The sequence below is a fragment of the Dasypus novemcinctus genome, chromosome 12, assembly GCF_030445035.2.
Source record: "Dasypus novemcinctus isolate mDasNov1 chromosome 12, mDasNov1.1.hap2, whole genome shotgun sequence".
NCBI classification, from domain to species: Eukaryota; Metazoa; Chordata; class Mammalia; order Cingulata; family Dasypodidae; genus Dasypus; species Dasypus novemcinctus.
The window spans coordinates 60,673,441-60,686,439 of NC_080684.1; the positions used below are offsets into that span (position 1 = coordinate 60,673,441).

The window sequence follows — 12,999 nt, forward strand, 5'->3', positions numbered from 1 at the left end:
ATTTCAAGAAAGGTTTCATCATGCTTGGATGAAATTTTCTGACTTTCTAAATTATTTCAATTTTCCCTTTTGGCCTAAAAAAAGCTATGAAATATGAACAGATTTTCCTTTTTTTAAATTCAGCTTCAGAAAAATGTTAAGTTACTTCAGCACGTAATCATATTCTATTTCTACTGCAGATTGTCAATAGATCTAAAAACACAAATGACAGAACAATCTCCCTACATGTGTTAGAATTTCTAAAAGACTTGTTAGCTTGTTAATATCAGTAAATCAATTTAGCAGTGTTTTATTCTTTTTTAAATATAAATACGGTACAAACGTGAATCTAATGTCTGTTGAAATATCTATTTCTAGCAGACTCAAGGAAATAGAAGAAAAGGGGACATGTGTTCAGCTGATATCATGAAAAATACTAAAAAAATTCATATGTGAAGGGAAAAGAAATTTGTATATTTTGATTATATGATGTTTTTCTTAAAGAGAAATAAAACAGGAATGATAGTGTCAAGTAGTTTAATGATTTAATTTGATTTAAGAAGCTGACTTCTTAAATGATGACTATGAAACTTTTTTTTTCCTCTTCAAGTACTGAGGATGAGTTCTTTTTTAATAGGGTAACTAATGAATTCTTTTTTAATAAGGCAACTCAGTACTGAGGATGAATTCTTTTTTAATAGGGGTGAGACATTCAACTTGGGATCATTAAAATGAGGGCTTCTGGCTGGCAGCAGTTAAATCCTACATCTTCCTCACTCTGGCTGTACAGAGTGGGTGGCATGGATTTATTAGAGTCGTATTAATATGTGCACTGCTTATATTCTTTTTTTCTTGCTTTACTTAATTTGTGTTTGAAAGAGTTAAAATTATGTTCAGTAGACTGGATATTTTCAAGGGTTAACAGAGCTTCCATGTGATTGTTTCAAATAAGTGCTAAATGAAAGTGTTTTCTTTACAAATGAGTGTTTATTTTCTAAATTGATTATTTTCTTATTATTAAAAAAATTGTGATTATTGAGAAAAATTCCCAGAATGCAGAAAAGTATAAGGAAGAATATAAAAAATAATCCATAATCCTCCCACTTTAAGGCAACCAGAAATATTGCTGGGATATATATCCCTTCAGTCTTGTCCAACTTCTCTGTTTATACAACAGAGATACAATTTTGTATTCTGCTTTCTTCACTTAATGGTATATAATGCACATTACCACATACCATTAAAGATTATCTTACCTAAGACCTTTAATGACTGCATGCTGTTCTACCACATGGAATAAATTTTATTTAAGGAGTTAGTAAATCAACCACTAAATTGAAGACATCCATCAAATTTCTGATTTTATTGGCAGTCTTTAGCAGACCTTACTTTCTCTGTGTGCTTATATCCATATATTTACTTGTAAAAAAAAATAGAATTTTGGCTCTATTAGAAGAAAATGCTTCACTTATATGCTTGTGCATGTCTCTGTGTGTATATGTGGGTGTAAATATATATACATGTAAATTTGGAATTTTATTTTTCCATATAAATTTCCTTCTTTAAGATAAAGTTCTAGGATTTAAGATTTTTTTTCATTTCAAGTTTGTGCTAAGGTTTTTGTAAGCTTTTACACTTCATGAATTTGTTGCAATTTAAAAATGTATCAGCCATTGTTTCCTGCTAACAGGATAGATAGTAACCACTATTGATTGAAATAATATTTCATCTTCAAGGCTAATTAAATATGCAGAGGTTCCTGGTTTCTTACAGAACAAAACTCTATCATTTGTTTTTCTTTCATATTTAACATTTGCTTCTGTAATATTGTCTTTTACTCCACCCCCAATCAGTTTTATTAGCCATTTCTACTTGATGGCCCACATATTTTCTAAGGAAAAATGAAAATATGATAGTCTCCCTAGTGAGGGCCTAGCTGATGCCAGACATAGTTCTAAGTATTTTACATATATTAATTTAATTCTCATAACAACCTTCTAAGTTTGGTATTATAACTATCTGCTTTGTGCACACGAGGTATCCAAGGCTCAAAGAAATTGAACAACTTGCTCAAGGTCACACTCTTATTAAATATCAGAACTGGGATTTAAACCCAGGTTACAAATAATGTCATAAATATTATTTTGCTTATTTTGAAATCTTTTTCAGTTTCAGTTTTGACTAAAGTAATTTGATTGTCCCCTGACCTCCCTCCAGTTTGATTTGCTGGTGGTTAGAACTTTTTGATCCCAATACAAACCAAGACACACTGATCAAATTCTAATTGACAAGTAAATATTATGTTTGCATAGTTGATTTTTATGGCAGAGATATTACTGGTTCCACTTATTCATGAAACCTAACAAATATGCTAGTGAAAAGATTAAAAAATAATAATAATAAACTCATAAGGGCCAGAGTACAGAAGAAGAGACAATAGCAACAAAACTGTGAAAGTGACAAGACAGTACAAGCATGGTAGCTTCTCTAGCAGCCCCAAGACAGCACTGAGCACACTGTGGGAAAAGCCAAGAAGCGATCTAATTTATGCCATAAGAGCTCCAAAAGGCTGGGGAACTTTAGGATCAGTTGCCTTGGGATGTAGGAATGAATATGAAATAAAAACAGGAGGAATTGGATTAAATTCCTTTTTAAGAAGCAGTTCCCTAGATCCCCAACCCAAATGGACAAACTGGGCAACAGACCCTTTCCCACACTAGCAAGATTGGAGGAGAGTAAGAAGAAAGGGAATCTGGATGGAACACATGGCACAGGTGAGGACTGAAAACACGATAATTATATGACCATTGCATAATAAACATTGAGATGTCCACATTTTTCCCCCTACTTGGATCGCATAATTGCTCTTGATTGTAAGTTGCAGAAAAATCACATGAAAACTGACATAAAGAAACAAAAATTTGCATCATTCCCATAACAAAAAAGTTCATAGGTAGCTCTGAATTAGATGTGACTGGAGATAATAGTACCCATTTCCCCTTTTCTGTTGCCTTGGCTATTATATTTTGCATGAGTTGACTTGAATGTCAGAGTCTCCTCTCATTGTAACAAACTCCCAGGGCACCTAATTCAAGGTTTAGGTCCAGTGGGCAAAAGCAAACCCCTGCTGATTTCTAAAAGTCACTTAGATCAAATAGGTTAGATCATATGCCCATTTCTGAGCCAATCACCAGGGCCAAAGTAATATCTTAACTGCCTAAATCCATCCTTCCATTTTAACATGCTCAAACCATGGAAGTCCCATGCACCTGTCTCTACTGCTTCCTTTCTTCTATTCCATACCTGGGAATTCTGGCTTCTGGCCCACCACTTTCTTGCCTCACAAGACCTACAGTTTATGCTGTGAAAATGATGAACTACTTGTAGTTCCACCCTGCCAAAAAACTGCTGTTCTGTGCCTTTGCTTATCCCTGGAATACCCGTTTAATCTTCCAGTTGTAACTTACTCATCCTCTAAAACTCAGTTCAGATGTTGTTTCTTCTGTAAACTTCCTTCAAAACCTTATAGTGGGCTCAATGTCCCTTCTCAGTGCACTAGGTGTATTTCAGTCTTATAATTTACCATATTATTTTGAGGAATCTCTTTTATGTGCCTAGCCCAGTAACTTGTAAAATATCATAGGAGAAGGACTGTGTCTTATTCATCCCTGTACCCCAGTGCCAAATGCAATTCTTCACACAAAATTTATGGTTTCTGAAATCCCATTGCATCATATACATCCTTGTATCATAATGCTCTCCACATTGGACTGAAAGAATTAATTCCATGTCTGAACTAGTTTTATATTCTTAGCAGCTAGTACATAGCCTGATACCCTGGTAGTGTTCAATAAATGTTTATTAAATGAAGCAATGAGGGAATGAATCACTGAGTGAAAGAAATGCTTTATCTTATTGAAAGTTGTTTATTTAATGTAGATAGGTGTGTTGACATTTGAAGGCATAATGGAGGAGAATTTATTAAGTATCAACGTCTCGCAAAACCATACTATCTGAAATATTCCTTTTTACTTCTGTCAATTTAAGAAGTTCAAGGATTTCAACCTGGTGATTTTTTTGAAAAAATATTTGACCAAGACATTCAAACCAGAAATTTAAGTAGCAAAGCAATACTAGGAGAGCCAGTGGTAATTCCCTTAGGAAAGTTTGCTGTTGGTATGTTTCAACATGCATCTAAAAAATCACAACTCTCCCAACTAAGTTTTAAAAAATTGTGACCTAAAACTATAGATTTTTAAATTTTTAATATTTTTAATTTAATATATTTTTAAAAACTACACTATATTTGCATAGACATTTATACTTAAGTTTTTTAACATTCGTTTATTCTTTATAACTTGATATGAATTTTGTGAAGCCAGCCAAGTTGCTAAAAACCCTATTCTACAAATAAAAATATGAAAGCTTGAATAAGTAAACTGCAGATAATTAAATAGTGAAGTTAGAACTGAACTCAGCTTGATTTTTATCCAACCCAGGATTCAGCAAACATTTTCTATAAAGGGCCAGATATAAGTATTTAGTGGAATAAGAGGCAAAATCAAGGCTATTAAGTAAGCACTCTATTAATAAGAGAGAGAAAAAAAATTGCCACCTTTTTTTTCCAATTATTTAAAATTGTAAAAACCATTCTTAGCTCACAGGATATACAAAAGACTTGCTTAGCTTATGGATTTGACCCCTAGTTTGGTGACATAGTATGTGGATTCCTATTACAGGGCTAATACTTTAGCCCGGACGTTTTATTCTGGTTCTCTTTGGACTACATCAAACTCTTTCTATCAGAAGGTTAAAATAAAAAATATGGGAGTTGTGTCTACCTATTTCTATCCTTCTCAAGTGAAAGCTTTAGCTTCTCTCTCAATACCCTGAAGCATGACAATAGAGGACAGTACTGAGACAGTGGAAAGGTGACCCTATAAGACTTACTGTCCCAACTCTACAAAATGCCCAGAAGAAATTGTGAAATAGTATCTTCATCTGAATATTTAATCTCTTTATCAACTGAACAGCAATTTAGAAAAATCCTATTATAAGGAAAAAATAATTTTGATCATATTTCTAACCAATCGTCTGCTGGATTTTAATAGCCATTGACTCTGTGATTCCTTAAATAGATCAAGAACAAAGGCTCACAGACAATTAACACCCTCTGGTGTCCAAAGTGTAGTCAGATTGAACTCTAAAATAAAACTGTCATTTGAAATCCCCAGCTGTGAATATGCCTTGATGTTAGTAAGTGTCATTCCTTTATTTAATTGTCACAGCATGCTGAGCTGACATGCCATAGAGCCTTGTATCCAGTGCAACAATGGGTTAGCACAGGAATTCTAAAGTGATGTTTTTTCCCAATGTAGGGTGGGTGAGATTTTCATATATAAAGACTTAGATTTATGGGTTGATTACCTGAAAAATGTCTTTGGGAAAAATAAGTCCATAATCATCAAGTTTGAAAGAAATGCTTTTTTAAAAAGCACACATTGCCATATCTCTTTGAGATTTTATTTAACCTGACATTGATCCATCCAATATTTTCAAGGCTGGTGATATTTTTATCAGCAAAAGAGGCGGTATTTTTTGCTATTTGTTATTTGATATCTATTTTATAATCACAGATCTACATTACTAAAACTATTATAAAGAATATACAAGATAATTTATTACAAGTATCTTATACAGTGTCAGGTACAATTCTTTTTCCTTTTCTTCACAGAAGAAAGTACTGAGGTAATTTTTTAAACTCTCACTTCTTTACAAATAAGAAAACAAATATGAGACTTCTTGAATTAGTTGGAGAATGGCTAGATACTCTGTATTCTTATGGGCAGAATGGAACCGTCTCCAAAGAGAACCCTGGGAAAGTGATCATGCCTGGCTACTAGGTAATGTTTCAGTCTCTTCAGGCATGGTCAGTGATGGCTGTTCTCCCCCCTACCCAGCCAGGAGAGAAAGGGACGCAGATTTGTATTTATTTAACTAACTGTGTGCCAAATGCTGTGCCAAGTATCTTACTTGACGATACTCTATTCTGCATTTTACAAATGAGGCAACTGAAGCGTGAAGAGTTAATACATTTACCCTACTAAATGTGTTTTGTGTAGGTTTTAATGGCTTTGAACCTTTTTTTTTTTTACCTCCATTATGTAGGCTAGAGAATTTCAGACTGTATCTGCATGGGCTTTCTTGAAAGTCACATAGAATAGTTTGGGGGAAGGGTACTGGTAATGATTTTACTAAAAAAGGATACTTCTCATAAGTATAGTACTCTCCTGGTGTGGGTTGTGTATAAAGGTGCAAAATTCAGTAGAAAGCAGAAAATGAGAGTATCGCATCCCCTTGGCAAGCGAGCCACAAGAACAGAGTAGACCTCACATTTTCTAAACACCTTTCGGAAACCTTTCAAAAATTGTCTGTGTGCTGTGTAGAGTGAGCCTCAACTTAACTTTGAAATGTTTTCTTCTTTGCAACATGCCTTTTAAAATACATTTTCACTTGCATAAATGTGCTTTTTGAACTAAAGTATTTATCACCACACTTTCAAGAGATAACTTTCTTAAAATCTTAATTCCCATTGTTACTGTAATGACAGGAACTCATTAACCCAATGGGTGTCAGTATTGATGATGACATTTAGATTTCACTTTTTTCCCAGTACAGTTTAATTTCTATCTAAAATAAATCATAATGTTTAATCAGCTGCTGCTTTGGAGTTTTTCCAAGATATTGGACCATTTATTTTTGATAAGATAATAATGATGAAGTTGATAATGGAGGTCACTAGGTACCTTGGACACTTCTCTGCTATGATGCTGTTTTGCAAAATATAATGATCTATGTAGTCTTCAATGCAGAGTTAATCATGAAAGTCAAGTGCATACTGCAGGTACTACCAGCACCATCTAATTATCTTAAACTCATTTGCCTTTTGACTTTATTTAGCTGAGTACATGCTCCAGATAATAAGAAATAGACTCATTCAAAATCCTGTCAACCACAGACAATTTAGCAATCACAAATGGAGTCCAGTATATTTTAGAGATTGTATCCATATGAGAAGCTAGCAAGTATGCAAAGGAAAAGCAATAAAGCAGGAAATAGAGGAGTCAGAATTTTCTTTTTCTCTAGGAGAAAAACCTAATGGTGCATGACTCTTGGTTTAATGTGTATATAAAACATTCATTTGTTTATATTGTTATCAAAGCTCCAGTATATCATGAACTATATAGAATTATATATTCAGAAAGAATGAAATTGAGAATTTAGACTCACAGGAATATTCTTTTCTTGAAAGGATCTGTTTCAGTCAGAGTCAACAGACACTAGCATGGCTTTTTATTATTCCCCATGTATTGGTACAACTAATCAGCCTGTTAACTCAGCACTGCAAGTTTCACAGTGTGCCCACGGCAGAGAGCAGACTTGGTACGCAGCACAGTGGTGATTGTGACCCTTTACAGGAGATGAGTAGGGAAATGCCTCTGCCTTTGATGCACCTCAGCTGCCCTCAGACAATCTTGCTGGCAGTCTCTTGCTCAATCATTTACTCTTAGCATCTCTTGACATTTCCTCTCTTAAACCTTTGTGACTGAATTGGACTATTTTCTTCCCACAACCTTATATATTTTATTGGCCCACCTACCAAACCCTGATCTGGTCCTAGTTAACAACATGGGAAATCTGGTAATCTGGTAGGGGCAGATCTGGAAGTGTGAGAGAGGCTTGACTGAGGCTCTATGTTATTATTTCTGTGTGGAAATGATGTTTCTCCCTTTCCCGAGAGAAGAGCCTAGCCGACCTGTCATCTCCGTGAGGTGAGGCATCCTTGGGGATGAGCCTTGCACATTCTCCTGTACTTTTCCCTTTGTAAACCATACCATAGATTTCCACCTCTGACCATACCACAGAGATCATTTCTCATCAAAAAATACGAACCTTCCTAAAGATAAGAAAGTTAGCTAGATGTTTCCCCGAGTGCTATTTAATTTATCTTTCCCTGGTACTGGCACATTTTCTAATATAAATGTAGGAGCTGATGAATTACTTTACCAAATTAATGATCATTTTAAAAATAACTATCAGAATATATATTTTAAGAACAAATTGTTCTTTCATATTAGTCAACTTTTTAAAAAAAATTTTGGTAAGTTTTAACTGGGGGAAACGGGTTATTTGTTCAACGCTTTGAAATTGTGTTTTTTTTACTGCCTGTGATTTCTGTTCATCTCATTAAGCAAAAGCAATGTGTGATATAGTTCTCCTACTGTTAGCATTTTAACAAAAGATATTTGGTTTATAAATTGTGTTGTTCCATGTATCAAACTTTCAAGAGAATACATCATATGTCATTACCTTAACAAGGTCTCTTTCGTCCCCATATTCTCATGCCATAGTTCCTGAAATCCTCTTTCATAAACTGCGTATTCCATATCTTTCCAATACCTGGACTCCTCCCATTGGGTTCCTTAGAATTCAAGATCCACTGTCAATTAAATCACCCCTATTTTTAATCTCTTCTTGAAATATGTCCTTCCCCCTCTTCCTTTCACTGAAAGCTGCCTCTCTCCTGAGGTCTCCCATCCCCTGCAACCCTGTCCCATACCAGTCCTACTAAAGGACCTGAAGGTGGGTCGAACATCCTCCTTCTTCTAAACTGTTTTCATTCCCCACTCCCTAAAATACCCAGTTTTGAAGCCCTAACTGTTGAGACTACCTGTTGCACCTTGCTTTTGTCATCCCAAGAACTTTAAATCACTCTCCCTCATTCTTCAAGTTTTTAGCCCTTGTTTTTGTGTCTCTATTTCTCACACCACTCCTATCATAAATCATTAGGAAATCAGTATTCACATACTCCTTCCAATAGCTTACTTTCTCAGACCTTGATACCTTACCCTGCAATGTTCTTGTTCTCTGTTCTTTCTTAACCACATACCCCTAAGGTCATACCCCAGAACATGCCATTAATAAAAACTTCACCCTTCCCATTGAAATAATTTTGAGCATTCTACTTTCCAATAACCAATCCTATTTTCTAGCTCACTCCCTTTATTATCCTAGGTTTAACAGCAATATAATCCTACCAATTCCTGCAGTCCACTGATCCTTAACATGTCAGCATTCCACACCCTCCCTCTGTCCTTACAGTCTTTACACAGCTTATATTCCATGACCTATCAAAATTTCACTTCCTTACATACCCCCTCTACTCCACTGCCCCTTTCTCCCTTTGCCTATTTGACTGGCAAAGCCTGAACCCTATTTACATCTAACATTCTCCCTGCTCTGCACCTGCCCAGTTGAATATGAATTCAGGACAATTCAGAATCCATGAAGACTGATTTCATGGTAAGTTCACTACCAGAAACCTCAAGTAGGTTCCTAGAGTGCCCAGCAATGCCATATTTTCCCTAGTCCTCTTAGTCTTTCATTCTCTTAATAACCATCACACACCATCTTTTTTCTTCTCTAACTTCTAATCCTTTCCTCCCATCCTCATTCCCAGTTTGCATGCTTCCCATTTAACTGAGAAATGGAAGCAATACATATATCACTCTACCACCCAGCTAATATTTACGTTTGCCTTACCCCTTGTTGCAATGTAGGAACTGTCTCAACTACTATCCAAGTCCAAACACTCTATTTAAGCACTGGATTCCATAACCTCTCTCCTTCTCAAGGTTATAGCTTCAGTTATCTCCAAACTGTCCTGCATTATCAAATTTTTTTGTCTCCACAAGATTCTTCCCATCAGTACATCAACCTGTTCAAGTTTCTCTCACCATAAACAAAATAAGACAAAATAAAACAAACCTCCTTATTTCCATATTCCCTTTGAGGCACTACTTTATTTCTCTTCTCTCCTTTATATAAAAACTCTTGAAAAAATGTTTTAAATTATCTTGCTATCTCCAGTCTTTTCTTCCTACTTTCTCTGGAATCCTTTCCATTCAGGCTTCCACCACATTACTCTTTCAAAATTGTTCTTACAAAGGTCATAAAACTTTCTTATTAAAATTACCAGTGACTTTCATTAATAACAAACACATGTTGGTAAGTCTAGTGGTAAATTCTAATTCTTTTTCTGACTTGATCTATCAATGCTATTCGATATAGCTGATTACTTTTGCCCCTTGTAGAGCCATTTACGTTATTTGAATAGGGCAAAGAATTTATCACATTTCACTTGAGGTAAAGTCATCTTCCTAGAAGAGAAACTAGAGCAAAAATAAAAGAAAAACTATATGCATTAGGAATTACAATAATCAAAGGGATGGTAATATTTAACCTAATTAGGGTGGTGGTGGTATTAAAAAAAAGAGAAAGGAAGGGATAGAAGATTTTTACAGATATAAAATTTATACAAAGTAACAAGTGATTTGATGTCCTGATGAAGGTAATAAAGAAGAGCCAGATTTGCAATAACAACAAATAACCCCAAATACCAGTGGCTTACAATAAAAAACATTTCTCCCTTTTACATGTATATCAGAGCTCTGTGGTAGCTGCTGAGGCTTTCCTTTACCCATTTTCTCATTCCTAGACCCAAACTGCAGGAGCAGGCTTTATTTGAGGTCTCTGTTCTTGAAGTAGAGGAAAAAGGCATGAGAGCTGGTAGAAATTTGTATTACCCATTAAAGGATGTGCCATTTGGCACATCTGTTCATGTTCCATTGGCCAAAGCACATAATGTGGCCAAGATCAAATCAATGGGGTAGACGTGTATACCCACACACACAAAAAAATAGGGATAGAATATTTATGAACAATAATGCAAATTATAGCAGGGAAGATTCAAAGTACTTTCCATCCTCTGAAGTATTGTAGAAATGATAGCCAGAAAAGAAAATCTAATAGAAAGGATAAATTTGGGAAGAAATAAGATGAGTTCAGTAAGGAACATATTGTGTGGGGGCTGAACATCCAGGAGGAGATGTAAAGCAGGCAATTTGAAATGGAAAACTAGCACTTGGGAGAAAGGTCAGGGGTAGAGATTTTGAATGGAGCCAGGAAGAGATCATTTGTGAACACCTACATCTTGGCAAAGGATGATGAAAAGATACATCTCTATGAACCAGAGTGGCTATCACAAATTACCAAAAAAAAAAAGCCAAACTCAACTGCTGAGTAAAATGCATTGTGATAAAAATGTAGATTGTGATCCACTATTAAGTCATCCAGACTCATTCAGCATCAGGGTTCAAAGTTCTATGAATTAATCAGAGAACAATATGACCTAGAGATTAAAAGCACAGGTTCAGGAGTCTGTTTATGTTCCTGCTCAGCTATTTTATAACTCTTTGAAATTGGACAAGTTATTTCTAAGTCTGTTTCCTTCTCAGCAAAATAATAGCAATAGCATTTACCTTATGAGATTGTTGAGAAGTTTAAATAAGGTTATGTCAGTAAAATGTCCAGATAGCATTGACAAATTTTAAAGACTGAATTGGTATTATGTATATTGTTAACAGAATTACATAAAAGAAAACCTTAACTCTGGGCTTTGTTTACCTTTGCTTTATTTGAAGTCTTTTCCTGCAGCATGTTTTCTGTATTTGCTAGTGTTAAAATTTTTTAAGACAAATTAACAAGAATATCTGAAGGTGTGGCCAAATACTGTGTTCTTTTATCAGTAGTCTATACAGCCAGACACCATGCCAAAATATAGTCTTCCCTTTAAAATTATTGTGATGGTGTACTAAATTTTCTTCATAGCATATATCATTATTAAAGCCGAACACAAATTTAAAAAAAAGAATATCAGCAATTTATATTATTAGTCAATTATATAAAAACTGCAGGTAAGATTAAATTCAATCATAAAGAGTATACAGCACTTTGTGTATGTTTATTTATAGATTCATTACACCCAGATACCCACTTCTCGTTCCTTGCAAAAGTATGGCTGAACAGCATGAGTGTTTATTGCTTCCAATATTTTTATCCTAGTAAAATTATGAGGGGCTATTTGGAATATATTGATACCTTTACCTTTATCTTCTTAAGCCAGGGGTTGTTAACCTTTTTTGTTCCACAGATCTCTTTGCCGGTCAGGTGAAATGAATACTACTACAATTTTTTTATTGTATACATTCATAAGTGAAGGATATGCTAGATTTCAGTTAGAGGTCAGAGAAAATAGATAATAACTTCATTTTTTTCAGTTCAAGTTCATGGATTCTCTGAAATCTGTCCACAAACCCCCAAGGGTCTGGTTAAGAACCCATCCTAAGCTTTTTTTTTTTTAATTCCCCTTCCCCCTTATGGCTTTTTGCATGCTGTCTGCTCTCTGTGTCCATTCACTGTGCATTCTTCTGTGTCTGTATTTATTTATTTTATTTCCTCTCCCCCACTTTGCAGCTTGCTTGCTGTCTGCTCTCCGTGTCCATTCACTGCATGCTCTTCTGTGTTTTTGCTTGTCTCCCTTTTTTTGTTGTGTCACCTTGCTGAGTTGGCGCTCTGCGGCACCTGTGGTCCAGGTGATTCTCTGCAGTGTGCAGGTGAGACTGCCTTCACAAGGAGGCCCCGGACATGAACCCAGTGGTAGACGGGAGCCCAACTGATTGAGCCATAGCCACTCCCCCTGTCCTAAGCGTTTATGTTTAATGAGAAGTCAGATGGTAATGAAAAATTTTCAAGGTCTTAAACATGGTTGAGAGAGCATTCCACTTAGTTTAAAGTAACAGACAAAGGTATTCCCTAGAATTTGGCTACAATTAACAATTTGGAAATATATCCATTCCACTGTCAGTATTTCTGTAGCCCACTTCACTGTGCATTTTGTCTTTTCCTCAACTATTTCTATTGAGATATGCCATCACCTGTGAATTGGGATAACAGTAATATCACTTGGTGTCTTTCATATTAGTGAACAAAGAATCAAATAATCTTTAGTGATGAAGATTCCCTTTATGAACCAACACTTCTTCCTTTTTTTGTATTAACTGTCTATGAAGTCTTGTAAATTGTCAATGAAAAAATGTGTACTTTGGAGCCTGTATCCCA

At 35.2% G+C, this 12,999-nt stretch overlaps 1 protein-coding gene and 1 non-coding gene across 7 annotated transcripts in view; both read left to right on the forward strand.

The window, feature by feature from the left end:
* Positions 1-12,999, forward strand: part of NAV3 (neuron navigator 3) — an 894,692-nt gene that overhangs the window by 764,162 nt on the left and 117,531 nt on the right. The gene's annotated exons all lie outside the window — the stretch shown is intronic.
* LOC111759038 (small nucleolar RNA SNORA15) lies at positions 11,598-11,739 on the forward strand. Its single transcript, XR_002793135.2, has one exon. It is a non-coding gene; the product is annotated as a small nucleolar RNA SNORA15 (small nucleolar RNA).